Raw genomic sequence first — 21373 nt, forward strand, 5'->3', positions numbered from 1 at the left:
CAGAGAATCACGAGTTACGCAACGGTTTTTTGGGAAGAGAGCCACCAAGGATGTTTGCTCAAGCATGGTTAGAGAAAAAGGAGATGTGGGATGATGGTTTGCCCCAAGAGATGAAGAGACTCTCTCTATGGTACGAGTTTCCATATTGGCATAGACTCATGATCAATCACTTGCTTGATCCAATGCACATATTCAAGAATGTGGGTAATTTGATGTGGGACCATCTCATCGACAAAAAAGATACTTTGGGGGCCAAAATTGACCTTAGAAATGTGGATTGTATGGAGAAATATTGGCCGCAGACAGCATCCGATGGATTGATAAAAATCCCTAAAGAGCCATGGATAGTCTCAAGGTGGAGCTTGCCTATTCATAAAATAGTAAAATATGATTCTAATTTAGACTCTAAGATATATTGTCAGCAATTAATAAATGAATAGAATAGCTTCTGGACATTACCATGTTTCAATATCATCTTTGATGCTTAATACTATCTGGTTTGGTGTGTATGGGGCATTCCACCTCTAGGAACTATACATTTTTAAAGTTTTTTATAAAAGTTTGATAATTTTTTAACATAATATTACAAAAACATCATTTTGATTGACATCACACATCATTGAAATTTAACCTGGAATCGCATATGCCTCTTGATATGTTATTTCCATTCTAAGGCCAATCTTTATATCCCCAACCATGACCTAAAACGCAAAAACACAAATAAGAATTAAAAAGTCAAATTATAATTATAATAACATTAAATGAAATCGTTCAATTGCCTCATTCTTTCTAGTAGTCTTTGTAATGGCAACTACCTTAAGTTGACATTAAATTCATTCAAGTGTCAAAAACAGTGCTACCTTGAATTTGAACATGACATGTCTTCCTTGGTGCAATCGGGATATACCTATACCATTTACGTAGTTAAACACACTTTTGTGTGTCCATAGAGGTATGTTCACATTTAGATGCAAAGAAAACAAAAATGGCATACCAACCTCATTCATTATCCAATGTTTTTAACGATTACAAACTATGGATAGTTATTGGACATGCATATTACCCTCTTGTATATGATTTTACCCTCCATAGAGTTTTCTTGTTTATAATATTTTATGTGCCAACTAATTCATCTTTTTAATCATTGAAATTTGATAGATTACTTCATTCTTTCTATCATACAAATTTCAAATCATGTATGACTTCACTTAGGCAAAGGATCATAAATAATTTGTAATGCAAAAGATAAATGGTTTTCAATGTTATGTAACATCTCTTCATGTACTTTTCTTTTGCATAAACCTTGTAAATGTTTTGAAGATTTCTCTTCAAAATCCATTTTTACATTTTAAAAAGTTCTTGATAAAATCAATGCTCATACACATAACCCTAACATCAAATCACATTTATATCTAAGCCAAAAACATATAGAAAGACAAATGTTCACTAAGTGTCCATTTATACAACCATCATATATACAACTTTTGGATAATAATTGATACATGTATACGTGATTACTGACTATCATTTCAATTACACGGACCTTATAAATTTCCCACAATTTCATTGCTATTTGAGCAATGCCAATACCTTTCCATACAAAACCATCGTTGTTCATCTCATTGTAATATGCATGATGTTACTTTATATGGAAAATTCCTTATCTACAATCTTTTTTTAGTAGAACTTGCTTCATCTCTAGACTCATTACCAATTTCAATTGTATAGATACATGCTTGTCTAATCATTTAAAGCACCTCAATGCAACATTATACATGCCCATGCAAGAATACAGGTGCTTGCCATTCACACCATTGTAGTCTACATTGACATTTGTAAAACCTCCTTGTATACAATATTTTGAGTAACATCAAACCTATGTCTTGGATCGCCACCCACTTGCATTGTTGCATCGTTCCTTACATGAACTTTCAAAGCTCTATATGATCTTACTCGTGACAAAGCAACATATAATTGTCCATGCAAAAACACAGGTGTGTGCAAGTAAAGGCCCATGAATACATTGAGAGTCCGCCCTTGAGCCTTGTTTATTGTCATCCCAAAGGCCAAGTGTACAGGAAATTGTTGTCGCCTATGTCAAAAGGAAGTTGATACGAAGGTGGAATAAATGTAATTTTTGGGATAAATACTCTATACCCACACTTATCACATGTAATTATATGTGCTTTTATGACCTTTTAATGGAAGTTTTTGTAAATCAATCTAGTTCCATTACATAAGCCTTGTCGAGGGTCCAAATTTCTAAGCAACATAATAGGTGCATTGTGCTTCAAGACCAATCGGTGAGGAGGAAAACCACCACCAAAATTCAAGCTATTGATGCATTTTTTTGTGTAGTAGAGAGGGCAATTCCCATTTTAGGTAGGTACAATAGAGTCTGCACTAAGATATTCCACTAGGCTTCCCAGCAACAAATGCAAAGCACACTCATTTATCTCATCAACCTCGTGATTGCGAGGTGCAAGAATAGCACTATCCATTAAAAAAATTGACATGATCAATATTTACATTTTACCCCTCTATAAACCCAAGAAATCAAATCCTGCAATCCATTGTTCACTAATAACATTTGCCCAAGTAATGCCACTTGCTCGATGTATTGATTACCCTCTATAGAACCATTTCCAATATTCAAAAGCCACTGGCAAAATTCTCGCTCGCATCTATTGGCTTGACCTTGAAGTACACACATATTTTGAGTCAAAGATAGAAATTTTACATGTGACCAAAGCCTCAATCGACAGAATGTTGCATCAACAATATCTTCTCGTGAACCTTTGACTACGACTAGAAGTATTTGTCTAAAATCTCCTCCAAACAATATCACTTTTCCACCAAAGGTATTTTGATTGTGCATTATATCACATAGAGTCATGCCCAGTACCTCAAATGTATAATGATGTGTCAATGGTGCCTCATCCCCTATTATCAATCGTGCAAGCCTTATAACCTTTACGTGAGGACTCTTTACGCTAATATTGTATGTGCTAGAAGCATTCAAATTGAGTGGAATCTTAAATTGAGAGTGAGCAGTTTGACCTTTAGATAGCAAGAAAGATGCACATGCCAAAGCCACAAAACCTTCACCATGTAAATGTGAGAGTAAAGCATTATAAAGATATGTTTTACTTGATCCACCAAAACCATCCAAAAGGAAACTCCACCATTACCATCATGAAATGCATCCATATAGTGTCATAGGCTCTTTTTTGGCTATCATTTAAGGTCCTTTCCATGCAGGCACTTAACGATGCTTGTTCTGACACATCAAATGCCATCTCTTCGTCCAAAAATCCATTCTGTCTGCTTATTGATACTGATATGTTTGGCATAGGCATGCCATCAAAGTCATGTAGATGCTTTTCATATTGCTGCAAGATCTCCTCAATGTTCAAAAATGCCAAGTCCTTTGCATGAGTTAACCCCAAGTGCATGTGGCGATGAGCATAGTCTGCAGAAAGTTTGCTAGAAAATCTATCCCAAAGTTCTCTATGATGCAATGGAGCACAAAATCTTAAAATAATCACAAATAAATTTCTTGATTGAGCACCTGTTTGTTGCAATGCATCTTCTCTCAAGCATGCACTCCACTCCTCATCACTTTCCAGCAGTCCTTGAGCAAGGCAAGCCTCTTTGAACGAAGAGTATACATATCCATCAAGAGTACGCAACTCCTCAAAAGATCTACATCCCTTGCAAATTTTCAACAACATACGTAACTAATAATTTTCACCAGCACTTGGACAAATGTTGTACATACATCCAATAACATTTCCTCTTTGCCTTCTTTTCCATTCCTTGCTCCCCGCTTTTCAAACCCACTTGCATGGAGAATCACCATATAATAATGATCCTGCATCTTCGTGCAATTCATTAGTTTTGAACCATTTTGTTAGAGTGGTTCTGTTTTCTCTTAGCACATTCTGCAAATTGTCTCCATCATTGAAGACCACATTATTTTGCAAAGGCAAATGGACCTATAACCTCTATACAGTTGGTTGCTCACTATGCATACCATATGCATAGATATGCCAACATGCCTCTCATGCGGATACACACCTTGTATTCAAGTACAAATTAATCTCATCCATGATACCCTCTAAATCTTGCAAATGCATAATGGCTCTATCATGTCCCTTGTACACATATTTATAGAGGTATTTGACAGTTGTAATTGTTGAGCAAAACTCAACATTTATGTGGGCCTTATCACAAGGACAAAAAGGGATTATAGTGCATGATCCATCTGCAATCTAGTATGTTTCCTCTGACTATTACAGTACCATTGTTCTCACATCGCATATAAGAAGGATATCCATCCTCATCAAATCTAATTGTAGGTGAGAATCATTTAGGATAATGATGTTTACATCTTCCATCTACCATGCAAGGATCATTTCTATTGAATGCACCACATGGCCTATGAATATTTGAGTGGCATACCACATTATATAGATCAGGAAAAACTATTTTATTAGGTAGCTCTACACGCACAAATCTATCGTAATGTGCCACATCAACAAGCTTAAAGCAACTTTGAAATATTAGAAGTATGTGAGCATGTAGAAGATCTCTCTTTTGAAATTCAATTATAGATACATATCCAGATACCACTCCAAAACCAGGTCTTTAAAATTTTGCATAAAAGACATGTGTAGTCAAACCTGGTCGATCTTGAGCAGTTTACCCTAGTAGCAATGCATCAGTGATCTCATCCCACTTTGGATTGCAAGTGAAGGTTATAAACAAATCATGTTTTCCCATTCTTCTAACAATTGCCATTGAATCTTGATAAAATTAATGCATAAATCTTGGACCTCCAATGTAAGAAGAGGGCAAAACAACTCTTCTTCCTACATCTCTACCAAATACATTTCTTGGAACATCACGAACATTAAGCATGTCAGCAAGACCTTGGTACACTTCAAAACATAGTGGTGATTGATGATCACATACCCCTACTAATCGACACTCTTCAATGCTAGTATAAGCATCTACTATATATTGTTGTAGCAATCTTCCTCCACGAAGAAGACATTTGTTGCTATCTTCTTGCACTTGAAGTCTAAATGCATAAAACTCATGTTGAGTAACCGTTTGTCTCATATCTCCTCCACAAAGAGGAATCCCTATACTCCATCCATATTCTCAATTTAAGAACAATATAACATACATCAATGGCATATATGACTTGTGCAAATTTAAAATTCTCTTGACAACCCCACTATCTGTAAAGGTTTGAATATCTTGATGACCAATATCAAGGTCATCACCTTGAACAGGCATGATGGCTGCAACTTTACTTGCAATTGGAACAGAATACTGACTACAGGTGGCTCGAGTCTCAGCAATAACCATCCTTAAATTGATATGTGGTGTCACTGCTAGATGGTCTCTTACAGTAGAAAGTACACATGCATATGGATTATATGCATGAATCATCTGTTGTAATTGATGCATTACGCAAGCATCTAATGAAAAAACTCCTTGTAACATAACATTCAATTCATGATCTGTGTCATGCACGTTTAGTTTTGCATACCTTGGACAACGTTGTTGTGGTGCATTAGGCAATAGAGATCCAATGCAAAGAAATGTTAACCCATTGATCCGAAATGTATAAACACCCCCACCTCTAGTGACTTGCTCATCTACATTAGCACCCAAGGATACAAAAGATAAGGAGTTATTGTATGCTCGTATATTTCTTCTAAACGTGCATCATCACTACTCAAAAGAGCTTCCAAAACCTCTGGAGGGTTGTGCAAAGGAGGCAAGGAAACTCTTCCCTTTGAACAACAATACCTACCTGCAAATCCTTGGGAGGTACTTTCTACCTCACACTTCCATAGATATGCATTACAAAAACAACACTAAAAAATCATGCTATCCATATGGTGTAGACTACAATCACCAAAAAGCAATGGAAAAGTAGATGGATGATGATTTTCAACTGTGTGTGAATTTATATGGCGTAAGATAGAGCCACATCCAACTTGTATTGTAGATGTCACCCACCACAAAAGTAGTAGGGTTTGTAATTTCTCTTTGGCTTGCATTCACATTGTTTCTTTGACCACCAAAGTCTTTTCTATGTGCTGCTCTCATTTGCTCTAAAGTCCCACCCTCAAATATCATGTGACAGTTTTTCATATTTAATGCATTGCATCTCCTTTGGTTTGTCATGTATGTCTTGTCTCGTGCACGGCTATGGCGTATTGAGCGTGTTACACTCAATTTTTTTAATCGTTGAACTTGAGTTCCAGTAAGAAACCTAGGAGGGGCCATACCTGATGTTGTAATTGTAACAACAAACGTTTTAATAAATAAGATGTAGTAAAAGAAAAGGAAGTATTCTTTTTCTCTATCTATGATTATTAAAGTGCAGTTCTTATAAAAACAAATTAACAAAAAAGTTGCCTTATAAGCTTCATACATTTATGTGGCCATGTAAAACCTACATATAGTAAAGTGTATATATTCATATCTTGTATATGCCTCTTCTACCTTATAAGTATACATGAAAGAGTAGACACAAGTGAGAGTCCAAGTGCAACATTAAAAGTGCAAGCAAAGGAGACATTGTAGGTGCAAGCAAGAGAGTAAATGTTGATTTAGAGGCAAGGTAGGTTTACAAATAGATCAAAGAAGTGGCAGCATGGTAGTCAACCTTAGAAAACATTAGAAATACTTCAACTTCAAAGCTTCAAAGTCAAGATGTAATTGAGAAGTTTAGGTCAACATGACATGGCATTGAGAAACACCTTAGATCAAGTTTCCACCAATAAGTAAGCACATTATTGCTAAAAATATAGGAGACAACATCAATACATATAAAATTTCTTTTGATTTGATGAGTATAATATGGCCACAAAATGGAGAATCCAAAATTTTCCACATAAGAAACCTAAGAGGGGCCAATCTTGATATCATAACAACCTAGAATTATACATTAAAGAGCAGGTGAAAGTGAGAGCATCCAATATTAAGTGCAAGCAAAAAAGAAACAGCAGGTGCAAGTGAGAGAGAAAGCCCAACATTAACTGCAAGCAAATGAATAAGAGAAGATGCAAGTCAAAGAGAAAATGCATATTTTGGCATAAATCTTTTTTTTAAGGAATAAGCGAGAGACATTACAATGTGGAAATTGAATCCAAGTAGTGGTAGGAACACTTCAAAGTTCAAAGTTGAGATGAGATCGATTGAGAAGCTCACAATAACATGAGATGAGATTGAGAACCAGCTAGGTTCAACTTCACAAAAATAGATAAGCAAACAATTGCTAAATTGATAGACAAAGCGAGTATAAACAAAAATTTATTTTAATTTAGTGGCAATTAAGCATAGAAAGTTTAAATTTGTCACATGAGAATCACCTAGACCATATCGATAGATTGTCCACAAAAGAGAAACCATGGTTATTTTCTCTAGTTCGGCAAAGGCTTTGGCATAGCCAAATGACTTAGCCTCTTTTCTATGGAATTTAATCGATTAACAGCCATCCTTAAAGCTCTAAGATCACTCTCTAGAGTAGTAACTTGCTACTTTAAGGCCACAACATCCTGATTTTTCTCTATGGAACACATAGAGAAGTGTTCGATAGACTTGTTTTGACATTCTTGCATCAAAGAAAAAAGGTCACACTGATTTTCTCCCAATCAAATAATATCTTTCTTCATGTCCTTCAAAGATGAAATTATCTCCTCTGAAGACTTTCATCATTGATAACATGAGATCCTTGGCCTTCATGTTGAATATCCTCCAAATAGCCTTTGCATTGGAATTGGTTTTCAACGTCGAAAACAAAGTCATCTTCAATCATCCTTAAACATTTTGAAGAATCTTTAGTTTGATCTTGACTCTTAGAGCGTGCAAGCTGCTTTACATTCCTGATAGTATTATGCTTGGAAAGCAGTGGCATGATAATGACCTCATTGGAATCGTGTGGCCCTCCAGCAACAATACCTAGGGAAGAATTGAAAGGGCTATCAATGTCTATTAGAGAAAAAAAAAATGTTTCTTAAATGGTAAACAATATCATCTTTATATCCCTAACTCAATCTATGGATTAGTTTTCACCTTGGATTTGGCCCCTTGAGCATGCAAGTTGCTTTGCATCTCTTACATTAGCATGCCTTGGAGGAGTTGATAAAGATAACCTCATCGGGATCATATGGTTTGTTGAAAAAAGCAGCTGAAGTTCTTGATGTACTGAAAGGATTTTTCATCACTGAAAGAATATATTTTTTTTTATTTTTCTTCTTTGCAATTTTAGAAAAAAAAGAGAAAAAAAAGATTCATGATGTTTTTCTTTATTAAGGATTCATTCTAAATTTCTTATAGATTCTCTCCTATACATTGATTCGACATATTATCACAGATGGGTGTCACATTACATGGCTTTCTAGATGACAACGGAAGAAGAAATCATACCTTCTTTTAACGAGTCTCAAGAACTTTTCTTAGAAATGGTGTGTTTGTGCAAGGCAAGACAATAAGGGTAGGGCCAGGAAGCTTTGGGCTTCTCTCCAGATGCAATTACCTACCCTTGCATTTGAAAGGCATGTGGCACTATGCAAGACACTTATATGGGAAAAAAAATTCAATATTATTAGTCAAAGTCTCTTGAAAGAAGACATCGTTCTTGCCAATGCCTTGGTTGACATGTATACCAAATGCGGTGTACTTCAAAAAGCATAAAAAGTGCTTGAGTAGATGCCTTTTCAGGATGGTGTCTCTTGGAATTCATTGATTATAGGATATATATATATGCTGAATAGGGGCAAGGCTAAGAAGCACAAAAAGTGTTTGAGGAACTATCTCTCCAAGATGCCCTCTCTTAGAGTGTTCTGACTGCGGGATATGCAAGCTCTGGGCTGATTTTCAAGGATGCAAAGTGAGGGCATCTCTAAAAATTGCAATCACTTACGCTTGCACCTTCAAGGCATGTTGCGTCACTCAAGATTTTGATATGTGAAAAATAGTTCGCAATGATATTGTTACTAACGTAGATGAAATTACCTAACATTTTGTTTTGAAGACAAGAAATTCACAATCATATCTGGTCCACATGTATGCCAAATATCTTCCTACTTCACAAAACATAAAAAGTTCTTGAGGAGCTGCCCATTCGAAATGCCCTCTCTTGTAATTTTTTAATTGCGGATATGCCCAATAGTGGTAGGGCTAGTAATATCTAGGCTATTTTCAAAGCATGTGAAGCAAGGAATTCTCTATAGATGCAATTATCTAGGCTTGCATTTGAAAGGAAAGTGATACAATGCAAAACACTTATATGGCCAAAATAATTCACGTCAATATTATGAGTCAAAGACTTTTGACAGACATGGTGATGCAAGTGAGCAAAGCAGTAAGAGAAATAGCGAGCAAGAGAGACAAAGAGGGAGTGCACTGCATTGACTGACATGCACACCAAATGTGGTGTCCTTCAAAACACATAAAAAGTGATTGAGGAGCTATTTCTCTGTGATGTTGTCTCCTGGAATTCATTGATTACAAAATATGCCAAACAAGGGCAAGTCCAAGAAGCTCTAGGCTATTTTCAACGAATGCAATCAGAAGCAAAGGCATCTCTCAATATGCAATCACGTATACTTGCATCTTGTTTTGAAGGAGTGTGCCACCACTCAAGATGTTGATGCGGGCAAAAGAATTCGCCATAATATTGTTAGTTAGGGACTGATGAAATAAAACGTCGTGCGACGAAATGACTTGGTCGACATGTATGCCAAATGTGGTGTCTTTCAAAACTCACTTGAAGATCTACCTATCTGGGATGATATGTCTTGCAATGCATTGACTGCAGGATATGTCGAACAGAGGCAAGGCTCAAAATCTCTAGGGTGTTTTCAAAATATGCAAAGAGAGGGCATCTCTCCACATGCAATCACTTACGCTTGTATCTAAAAGGCATATGCCACCACTCAAGATGCTAATACCGACAAAGAAATTCACAATGAGATTGTTAGCTAGGGGATGTTGAAAGAAAACATTGTGCTTGGTAATGCCTTGGTTGACATGTATGCCAAATGAGAGAAAGGCTAGGAAGCTCTGGGATATTTTCAATAGATGCAAAGCGAAGGTATCTCTCTAGATGCAATGATTTACGCTTGCATCTTGAAGGTGTGTGCCACCACTCAAGATGGTGATAGGCCAAAATAATTCACGTTAGTCAATAGCAACTAAAAGAAAACATTGTGTTTCGCAATGACTTGGTTGATATGTATGCTAAATGTGGTATCTTCAGAAAACACAAAAATTGCTTCAGAAGAGAGTGTCCAGGCTATTGTCTTTTGGAATTCATTGATTGCATGATATGAAATGCCGAATGGGGGCAAGACCAGCAAGCTCTGAGCTATTTTCAACAGATGCAAAGTGAGCGCATATCTCTAGATGCAATGATTTATGCCTGCATCTCGAAGGTGTGTGCCACCAATCAAGATGCCGATACGTGCAAAAGAATTCACGTTAGTCAATAGCAATTGAAAGAAAACGTTGTGCTTTGCAATGTCTTGGTCTATATGTATGCTAAACTTGGTATCCTTCAGAAAGCGCAAAAATTGCATTGTATGGGATGTTGTCTTTTGGAATTCATTTATTGCATGATATGATATGCCGAATGGGGGCAAGGCTAGGAATTTTTTAGCAACTCTTAGCACATGCAAAGCAAGGGCATCTCTCTAGATGCAATCAATTATGCTTGCATCTTGAAGGAGTGTGCCACTGCTCAACATGCTGAGATGGGCAAAATCATTCACGATGAGATTGTTAGTCAAGGGCTGCTAAAAGAAAACATAGATATACCTACGCTTTTTTGTCTTGAATGCATGTAGCAGTACGTAAGAAATTTATATATGCAAAATAATTCAAGCTCATAGATTTAGTCAAGGGCTATTGAAAGAAAAGATGTGCTTTGCAATTCCCTAGCCAACATGATTTCCAATTTTCATCTACTTCAAAAATCACAAAAAGTGCTTGAGGAGTTGCTGCCCTATAGACCCTTTCTTGGAGTGTTTTGATTGTGGGATATTCCCAATAGGGGTAGTGCCAGGAGGCTCCGTGTTGTTTTTAGAGGATTCAAAGTGAGGCCATCTTTCGAGATGCAATTACCTATGCTTGCATTTTGAATGCATGTGGCACTACGCAAGACACTGATATCAACAAAAAAATTCACGATGATATTGTTAATCAGGGGTTGTTGAGAAAAATATCATGCTTGGAAATGCCTTGGTGAACATGTATGACAAATGTGGTGCACTTCAGAAAGCACAAAAGTTTCTTGAGGAGCTGCTTGTTTGAGATGTCCTCTCTTGGAGTGTTTTGATTGCAGGGCATGCCCAACAGGGGCAGGGCCAAGAAGCTTTGTGCTTATTTTAGAGGATGCAAAGTGAGGACATCTCTTCGAATGCAATTACTTATGCTTGCATTCTCAAGGCATGTGGCACTATGCAAGACACTAATATGGGCAGAACAAATTCATGATGATTTGTTAGTCAAGGGTTGTTGAATGAAAATGTCGTGCTTGGCAATGCCTTGGTCAATATGTATGTCAAATTTGGTGTACTTCAAAAAGCACGGCCTAAGTGCTTAAGGAGCTACCTGTCGGGGATGTTGTCTCTTGGACTTCATTAATTTTAGGACATGTCAAATAGGGGAAAGGCTAGGAAGCTCTGGGCTGTTTTCAGTAGATGCTAAGCGAGGGAATCTCTCTAGATGCAGCAACTTACACTTGCTTCTCGTGGCACCACTCAAGATGTTGATACATGCAAAAGAATTCATGATGATATTGTTAGTTAGGGGCTGCTCAAAGTAAACTTGATGTTTGCCACCTTAGTTGACATGTACGCCAAATGTGGTCTATTTCAAAATGCAAAAAAAAAAACACTTCAAGAACTTCATGACCTGGATGTTGTCAATTTAAGTGCATTGATTTTTGGATATGCCAAAATAGGTGCAAGGCCAAGAATCTATGGGTTGTCTTCAGCAAAAGCATTGCAGCGGCATCTCTCCAATTGCAATCACCTATGCTTGTATCTTGAAGGTGTGTGGCACTACGCAAGACGCTGATATGGGAAAAATAATTTGCATGATATTAATATGCCAAATGTTGTGCGCTTCAAAAAGCACAAAAGATGCTTAAAGAGATGCCTGTGCGGGATGACGTTCTTGGGAAAGAAGCAAACTGGAACACCTCTATAGTGTTGTCAGCCAAGATCATTGAAAGAGAACTACAAGAACACCAAAAGCTTTGAAAAGTCCCTTTGAAACACCACAAGTTCAACAAGAGAAATCCCCTTGGGAATTTATTGGTCGTCACCCACCCAACAGACTATGTCACATAGGAGCAAAACCTTGCCAAATCATGGATTTACAACACACACCGACCAATCCATTTGAATACAAGGGCCTCCCCTTTCACCATTGAGCATCACAAACCCACAACTTCAACATCACTTCCACAATTCATACATACATGCCCTCCCAATCTGCCTGTACACAATTTGCCACCCAGCTGCAATAGCCATAACCCTGCAGAGAACTAGTCGGAACCTGAAGAGCACAACTCCAATTGGGGAACTATAAAGCTTGAGAGAAAACTTGGAAAATGACTGGAAAAAATTTTGAAGCTGACCAAATTTGAATCTACACACCCCTACATGCAAAATTGATGCGAACAGGGAGTTGTCCCAACACGACTACACGTAGAGTAGGCAAGGCGACGCGACGGCAAAAATTGCAACAAAAACCATGAAGAAGGCACAACAAGCTCAAACCTTCAATTTTTTGGAGTTTGGCTGAAATTTTTTAAGTTTTTACATGAGTTTTAGTTATATACAAGTCTCCCTTCAAAAAACTCACTCACGGGCACTTACAGCAGCCCGACAGCTGTCACTAGACTAGCGACTTGCAGTGCATGTACATGTGCTTGCTAAAGCAAGCTAAAAACCCCACAGAAAGAGATCCCACACACACTTTTGACATCGGGCTTCATGCCCATATGTACAAATTTACAAAAAATGGGGTGTCGAAAATGCGCCCAACAACGTCTCTGCAGTACACTGCTTTTTTGCTATGCCCAACAATGGGGCTACAAAGCTTTGCGTTGCTTGCAATGAATGCGAAGTGAGGGTGTCTCTCCAGATGAAATTAGCTATGCTTTGATCTTGAAGTCTATGACTACATCTTTAAGGGACGGAAGGGATGGGCCATTACGCAAGATGCCTACATGGACAAAAAAATGAAATCACCTATGCTTTGTTCTTGAAGACTATGCTTACATCTCAAAGGGTTGTGGCATTATGAAAGTTTCTAAAATGGGCTCCACTCCTTGCCTAAATCAAATATCCATGTTTTCTCTAATACAGGGCTATGTTTATCTCCCTTGTTTTTATTCTGTTTTTATCTCTCTTTTTTCTATTTTAGGTATTTATCTTGTATTTCTCTCTCTTTCTCTCTCTCTCTCTCTCTCTCTCTCTCTCTCTCTCTCTCTCAAAACATAGGCTCATTTTAAAGATGTAATGTAAAGTGAGGGCATCTCTAGGCAAAAGAATCCAAGATGATATTATCAATCAAAACATCAACGATTTTTTTTGTTGATAAAAAACTTTTTGATTTCCAAAGCCTTTATCAACATGTATGCCAAATGTGGTGTACTTCATGCCATGCTTCATAAGGAGTCATTTTTGTAGGACACCTATTAAGTACATAAGTGGCACACATGATAGCCTCGAGCCAAAATGAATGTGGAAAATCTTGACTCTTGAGCATACATCATGCCATCCTTGTAAGTGACTTGTTTTTCCTCTTAGCAACACCATTTTGTTGAGGTGTATATGGCACTGTAAATTGGTGTTTTATGCCACGACTAGCCAAAAATACATTAAATTTAAGAGACATATACTCCCCTCCTTGATCAAAATGGAGGGTTTCCATAGTGCATCTACATACATTTTTAGCCATAGCCAAAATTTGATGAAGCACATAAACACTTTGAACTTGTCTTTAAGCGGATACACCCATGCATGCCTAGAATAATCATCAATGAAAGTCACAAAGTACAGGTAATTTCCCAAGGATCGAGTTTGCATGGGTCCACAAACATCACTATGCACAAGTTGCAACCTCCACGTAGCCCTTACTGAACCATCCTTTTGGAAATCTCCAACGCTGCATCTTACCCAAAAAATATCCTTCACAAACATGCTTCATAGGTGCTTCAAGAGGTGGCAATGAAGCAACCATATAGTATTTTTGCAAACATAGCAAGCTGGCCTGGAGAAGATAACCATCCTGCAAGGTGAATGGTTCTTCTTTCTTCCCTAAGGCAAGGGCTGAAATTATGTCCTTGAAATCAAGATCAATAGCATACTCATCTATCATAGAAGATAGATCATTGTGAGTTGCTATAGACACTACATCTACTCTTGGTTGTCATGATAGTGCATAATACACTTGATTGTGCTTGCCAGCAATATGAAAATTAAATTGCAAGCTTGGTTTGCATCATGAAGTACTTAAGACTTTGGTGATCCATTTGTAGGATGAATGGAGTCCCCAAAAGATAATGCTTCCATGTGTCAAGGGCATATAGAACAGCTAGTAGCTCCTTTTCGTATATGCCCAACAGTTGCTCATTGGAGTTGAGTCTTTGACTCTCGTATGCTATGGCATGCCCTTCTTGAACAAGACTGCTCCAAGGCAATCTCCACAACCATCACATTGGACCTCAAATGGTTTTGAGAGATCTGGTAGTGTAAGGACAAGTTGAGAGGTAAGATTTTCTTTGAGCTTGTCAAAAGCATTTTTCTCTTTTGCACTCCATGTATACTTAATGTTTTTCTCTGTCAATTCATGTAATGGTCCTGCTATTTGCAAGAATTTTTCTATGAAGTGTATATAATATGCACACGTACCAAAATAAATCTTCATAGCTCATGTAGATTTCTTGGGTTGGGGCATCCTTTTATATCCTCTGACTTCGTTGGATCCATACGGATACCATCTTGAGAGATAATGTGACCTGAGTATTGAATCTCTTAAAGGAAAAATTCACTCTTCTGTTAATTAATGAAAAGTTTATTCTCCCTCAAAGCTTGAAAGATTACCTAGAGATGTTGCTTATGCTCCTCAAGAGAATTGGAGTAGATTATGATGTCATCAAAGAACACTCCAATAAACTTACAATGGGGTCTAGAAAATTTCTCCATTAAGAGGTTGAATGTGTCCGGAGCATTTGTCAAGCCAAAAGGCATGACAAGATATCCATAAAGACCAAACGTTGTGTGAAAAGTTGTATTTACAATATCTTCATTCATTACCCTTATTTGATGATAGCCACTTTTAAGGTCAATCCTACTTAATTAGGTAGATCCTTGTAGCTTATCAAATAGATCTTCTATTCATGATACGGGAAATTTGTTCTTGATAATAATTTGATTTATTGCTCTATAGTAATACACATATGGTATGTGCCATCTTTCTTTTTCACTAATAGGACTGGTGAACAAAAGGGAGAGGAACTAGACCTCACCATCCTTTTATCCGCCAATTCATGTGCTTGCCTCATAATCTCCTCTTGTTGTACTTGGAAAACTCAATAAGGAGGCTTATTAGGTGGTGAGCTCCCAAGTAGAAGCTCTATCTTATGGTCACATCATCCCCTCATTTTGGAGGTAACTCTCCAAGGATGTCATTGATAAGAACATCTTGGAATACATTTAGGAAATTAGACAACTCTAATTCCTCTTGATTCCTACCATTTTCATTAGGTAGGACATTAAGAACATTTATGGACTCTTTGACAAAAATCATAAACGTGGAAACTGAGCTTTTCATTGACTAAAAGCACGAGAATTTACAAGAGGTATAGTACGACCCGACTCATTAGCATCTATGTACATATTCTTTTACTTGTAGGTGAAATAAATTCTCCTTTCAAGGAATTTCATATTGGCAACCATGCGGTTGAACCATGGTGCCCCTGGGATAACATCCTCATGTTGGAGAGGGGAGATGAAAAATTCCTCTTTTGTCAACGTAGCTTTGGACATGAAGCCTTGATTTCCCAATCAAGGGAGTAACGGAGCCTTGTTGTCCCTTGAATCTCCATCAGTAGTCACATATCTCCCATCTCAAAAGCTTGTATGCCCAACTTAGTGGCCAGCTGCATTGATATGAAGTTGTGAGTAGAGCCAAGGTCAACAAGGATAAAGGCATCATGCTCCCTCACCTTTCCCCAAGCATAGAAAAGGGATGATCCTTTGCAATGACTATCCACTTTTGGAGCTTTGACCATGGAAGCTCTAGGAGTCTCATTGTGTGAATTCCTTTTGGGGCAAGAACGATAGCCATGTCCTTGCTCCCCACACTTGAAACATTTATGGTCTTTGTGAAAATCTTCTAACTCTTTAGGAGAGATCTGTTTTTACCTTTGTAAACTCCTTTATCCTTGGTCTTTTTGTTGTTTTTGTTGTTGCTAGAATTGCCTTAGGACGAATTTTGAGCATTGTTCTTTCCTCTAGGTACATTTTGGTCTTCGGTTTCTAATTCACAAACATAGGGGCATCATTAGTAGCATCTTCATTTGCAAAATCAAAGTTGTCAATATTCATTTTAGTCTCTTTATTATTGTCAGCCATGCTAATAAATTTATATCTATGTTACTTTGTGCTTTGGCAGCTCCAAAAATTTAGTTTCTACTCTTCTTTACTTTTAAAAATTAGCTCTCAAAAGCAGCCACACCCATGGTTTAGAGACTGTTGATTGCAAAGAGTAGTGGAGAGGGTCTAACAATGCTCAGTTGATTATGGTTCCTATTGAGCTTGCTAGTAGCTCAATAATGGTTAAGCCAAAGGCAGCCAAAGGCAAGTCCCAAAAGACTCGATTATCAAGTCTATAGTTCCCAACGGTGTACCTCAAACTTAGTTCATTTCAATCGAGGTAATAAATCTATATCCCACTTACCCTCTTGCAATGAATAGGTCCAAACTTTTATGGACAACTTAAGAACCTCTCTTCTTAAGCAAGAAAAGAGAAACCAATAGCTATGATACCAATGTAACAGAATATGGCTATAACATTGATTATAGGGAATTAAAGTAACAATACTGAGCATTTCCTTAAGAGAATTCTTAAAGAGCATAAGTAGATTACTTGATTAAAGGTAGCAAAATGAACATTATACCTAGTTAGCTTGGCATGAAAAAACTTGCAAAAGAGAGAGAGAAATAGAGAAATTGACAACAGTTGAGGAGGGGGTTTACTTGGAGCCGGTTTACTTGGAGCCGGTCCCCCCTCCAAAACGATTTTGTGTCATAGATTCTCCCTTGAAGAGAGACTTGGTACAATACATACTTTGTGTTCCTTGAGACCTTGTTTATGCCATGAAGATGGTAAGATTAATGCACCAATATTATGTATGTACCTAACTTGCAAAAGCATTAACTTGTCCCCGGTCTCAATCCCAAGACCTCAAACACCTTCAAAGGTGGAGAGAGATAGTAGGGAGTGAGGGAAGGCAAGAAGAAGAAGAAGAAGTAGAATACGATAAAGAAGTACTTTCCTCACCATATATTACTCTTGGAGCTTAGCTTAGCAAAGTAATAGAGATGGTAGAGAAGATGATAATTCGATTGAAGCTTGACTCTTAGTTGGATTTGCATTCCATAGCCAAGAGGTGTTGGTGTAGTCTCTCTACTTCTCAAGCTTGGAGAAGGAGATGAAGTTCTTGCTCAACACAATGAGAGAATGAATGAGTTTGATATCATGAGAAAATATGAAGTCCCTTCCTTGCCTAGGTCGACCCTCTCTCTCTTTACTCTAGCTTGATCCCTATTGGCCCTTTCCACGCTTCGCCAATCAAAGGCTATGGCTATTTCAAGTAATAGGGGTAGCAGTTGGAAAAGTGTCTTTCTTTCCCCCTTTGAGAGAGAGAGCTTAATTAATTATTTATATACACCTCAATTTTCATTGGACCTCCCTAAAGGCCATCCAATAGTATTCAAGCACACCACAAAAGAAGCATGGGTAGGGTCTTGACATGTGTCCTTATTGCCTCTAGAGTCTTGGGCTTGCCTTCTGTGTGTGTGTGTGTGTGTGTGTGTGTGTGTGTGTGTGTGTGTGTGTGTGTGTGTGTGTGTGTGTGTGTGTGTGTGTGTGTGTGTGTGTTCTCTCTCATGCCCCTACCTTTAGGGCTCTCCCCATCCTTCGTAGGGATCCTTTTTTACTTGCACACCACAAGCACCTTGGTCATCAAACATGACAAGCACCTCAAGCACCATGGTCATCAAGCACGACAAGCACCTCAAGAACCTTAGTCATCAAGCATACGACAAGCACCTCAAGCACATGCCTAGCTTGCCTAAGGTCTAAAGTACCTAAAGGTCTTAGGTCTAAGGACTTTTAGCACTAACCTTTGGAGGTCTTTGATGAACCTACCCTAAGGTCATTTAAGATCCATTACTTCCTCATTTCTCTTTGGTAGACCATCTTTGTTTTGGACCCTTCATGAAATGTAGCCTTCTCTCCCTTTGGTCCCATGCTGAGATTGGTCCAAAAGCACATATCTAGATTCTAACTGGTGTTCCCATTTATTTTCCCACATTAAATGATCAGTTCAATATGAGAAAGTCATGTGGGATAGTTAGATATTACATTTTAAGACAAGTGATACTGGCGACTATGCTCGGGAGGATGCAACCTGCTCTGATACCAATTGTTGTACACACCATACATCAACATGAATGGTGTAAATCTAGTTGCTAAAGTTTTGGAACTATTGTAAGAAAATCCCAAAATGTGTAAGTACTCTTTGTAGTTAGATTACTTCTTACCTACACAAGAATGCAACATGTCCACTAGGATTTGGTTCTCTTTCGATTTGACCATCAAACTTCGGTGATCTTCCGTACTCATACTGAAAGTAGCATCCATATTTTTGAAGACTTCCCTCCAAAAATGAGGATTAAACTTTCTATCTCTATCTGACACATTTGCGGGCAAGCCATATAGCTTGTAGAGATGTTCAATAGAAAGTTTTGCCAACTTTGGCAGTTTAACCATTTTCTTCGTGGCAATAAACTTTGCCAATTTGGTTAACCTGTCCACTACCAACCACACTGAGTCATTACCTTGACGAGTCTTGGGTAAACCGGTAATGAAGTCCATGGAAATTCTTTTCCATTTCCCTTGAGGAATCTCCAAAGTGTGGTGTAATCCCCCAGCCTTGAGACACTCATGCTTATTGACCTAACATTTATTGCATTGCACCATATAAGTTTGGACTTCCCTAAATAAACTAGGCCAATCAAATTGCCTTTTAAAATAGTGTATAGGTCTTTTGAATCTTGGGACAATCTACACTTAGACTATCGTAACTTTCTTTAAGAATGCACGCTTGAAAATTGTTAACTAAGTCAACGTCAATTAACAGAAGCTGCTAAAGATCGAAGACGTACGGATGCACATCGAAGATCAACATGAAGAAGCAGTAAAGATTGGAGTTACACATTTTTCACGTTTTTCCAAAATGGTCACGTATTGTAAATTCCCGAATTATCTCAAGCCATTGTAATATTTTAACGTATTACGGGCTCAATGGGAGTTCCAAGTTGTAAAGAACAGGTCAATTACTATGCCTACGTAGCAGATTCAGTGAATGGTAGAGCCCTAAAGGCCTTGGGCGCCCGGACATTGCACATTTTTACCCTAGGTACATAAGGTAGTGTGTAAAAGAAATTAGGGTTCTCAAGCTCATTTTTTGAGAGCACTCTTTGGTGAGAGCTCTTGGGGTGTGTGGCTATGGAGTCCTTGAGCTTCTCCTTGCTCATGAGACTTGATTAACAATAATCAATGATTCATTATCTTTCACTATGCCTCTCTCATGCTTCTTATGATTGCCTATGATGCTTAGATTAACTAGATCTTAACTAATTAGTGGTTAATCCCTCTCTAATCTTGCGTGATTTCCCTCTTTTGCTTGTGTGTGCATGTAGGTTTGATTGGAGTGTGGTGCTCGATAGATCTATGTGAGTGTGCTTGGGATTTGTTTGCTGCATGATAGGATTAGTGTTGTGTGCATCTTGCAATCGTAGTGTGTGTGTTTGGGTTGATTAGAGGTGAAGAGAAGTGGTTATGGAGATTGCCATTCACTGTGGCTTAGCTCCTCCATAGGCCGAGAATCTCACCTCGTAGAGTTAACCATTTGTGTTGCCACGATTAGCTCACTAACCGTGTGAGTGTTTCCATGCCCTAGCAGGGTAGCTCATCCCTCCGTATTGGCAATTTTGTTGGTCATTGGAGCTATTGCAACGATGGAACCCCCAGCATTTGGCACCGTTGCCGGGGACGATGGCCTACGCTAGTGTAATTGGGAGCCTAATTGAGTTTATTGCATGCTTGGATGGTCAATTTCAAGTGTGTGCGCACTAAAATCAAGTGTGTGCGCATTCTAATTGAGTGTGTGTATGCTAATTTTAGGTGTGTGTGCACTATTTTGCACATGTAAAAATCAATGTGTGCGTTATGATTTTTCAATTGTGATGATTGATTTGTGTTTTGCTCATGCCCAACTAATGATTTGTGAAGTCACATTGCAAATCCGACAAGTTTAACCCTTTTGTGTGCGCACCTAAAGATTGGTAAAAACTTCCAAATTTTTTTTGTGTGTGTCTAAAATAGTGTTTAATTTTCATGATTGATGTGTGTAATGACTAATTTCTGCGTTTTTGTGCTCAAAACAGGGATTTACACACTCTTATTGCGTCAATTTTTTACCTAATTTTGCCGGTTTAATTGCGTAGTCTTGATTTTATTGATGAAATTAATTGGCAATTGAATTGATGTGATTTTGGCAATTTTATTTGGCTGCACTATTTCCCAATGTGTGGAGAATTTTTAGAAATTTTTGGGTACTTTTTGGATAATTTTACAAATTTTTGGTGCATTAATATTCGCTTAATTCCATAAAATTTTGATTTTGCGATCTTTACGAGCTATTTTGTGTGTGCATATTTAGGCATCATTTTGTTCGCATTTGTGTCCTCCGTGGTCAAGTTTTGAGTGTTTTACTATTTTCGGGGGTCGGGTTGACGATTTTGTCAAATCTGGCGTTTTTAATAAAAACTACTTTTTTTGGTGTGCTTATGGATGTCAAGAATGTTCAACTACGATTTTTGTTGATTTTTTAAGATTTCTAGAATTTTTTGGCAAATATTTAAATTTTCGGATGATTTTTCGCGTTTTGGCTAATTTTTGACCTAAATTCGATTTTTTTTTCAATTCCCGAGCGTGCCTTTCGGCCGATGGACTTTCCTCGTCGGATAGATCTTTACGT

This window comes from Adiantum capillus-veneris, chromosome 10 (genome assembly GCF_014529385.1).
Source record: "Adiantum capillus-veneris isolate H3 chromosome 10, ASM1452938v2, whole genome shotgun sequence".
NCBI classification, from domain to species: domain Eukaryota; kingdom Viridiplantae; phylum Streptophyta; class Polypodiopsida; order Polypodiales; family Pteridaceae; genus Adiantum; species Adiantum capillus-veneris.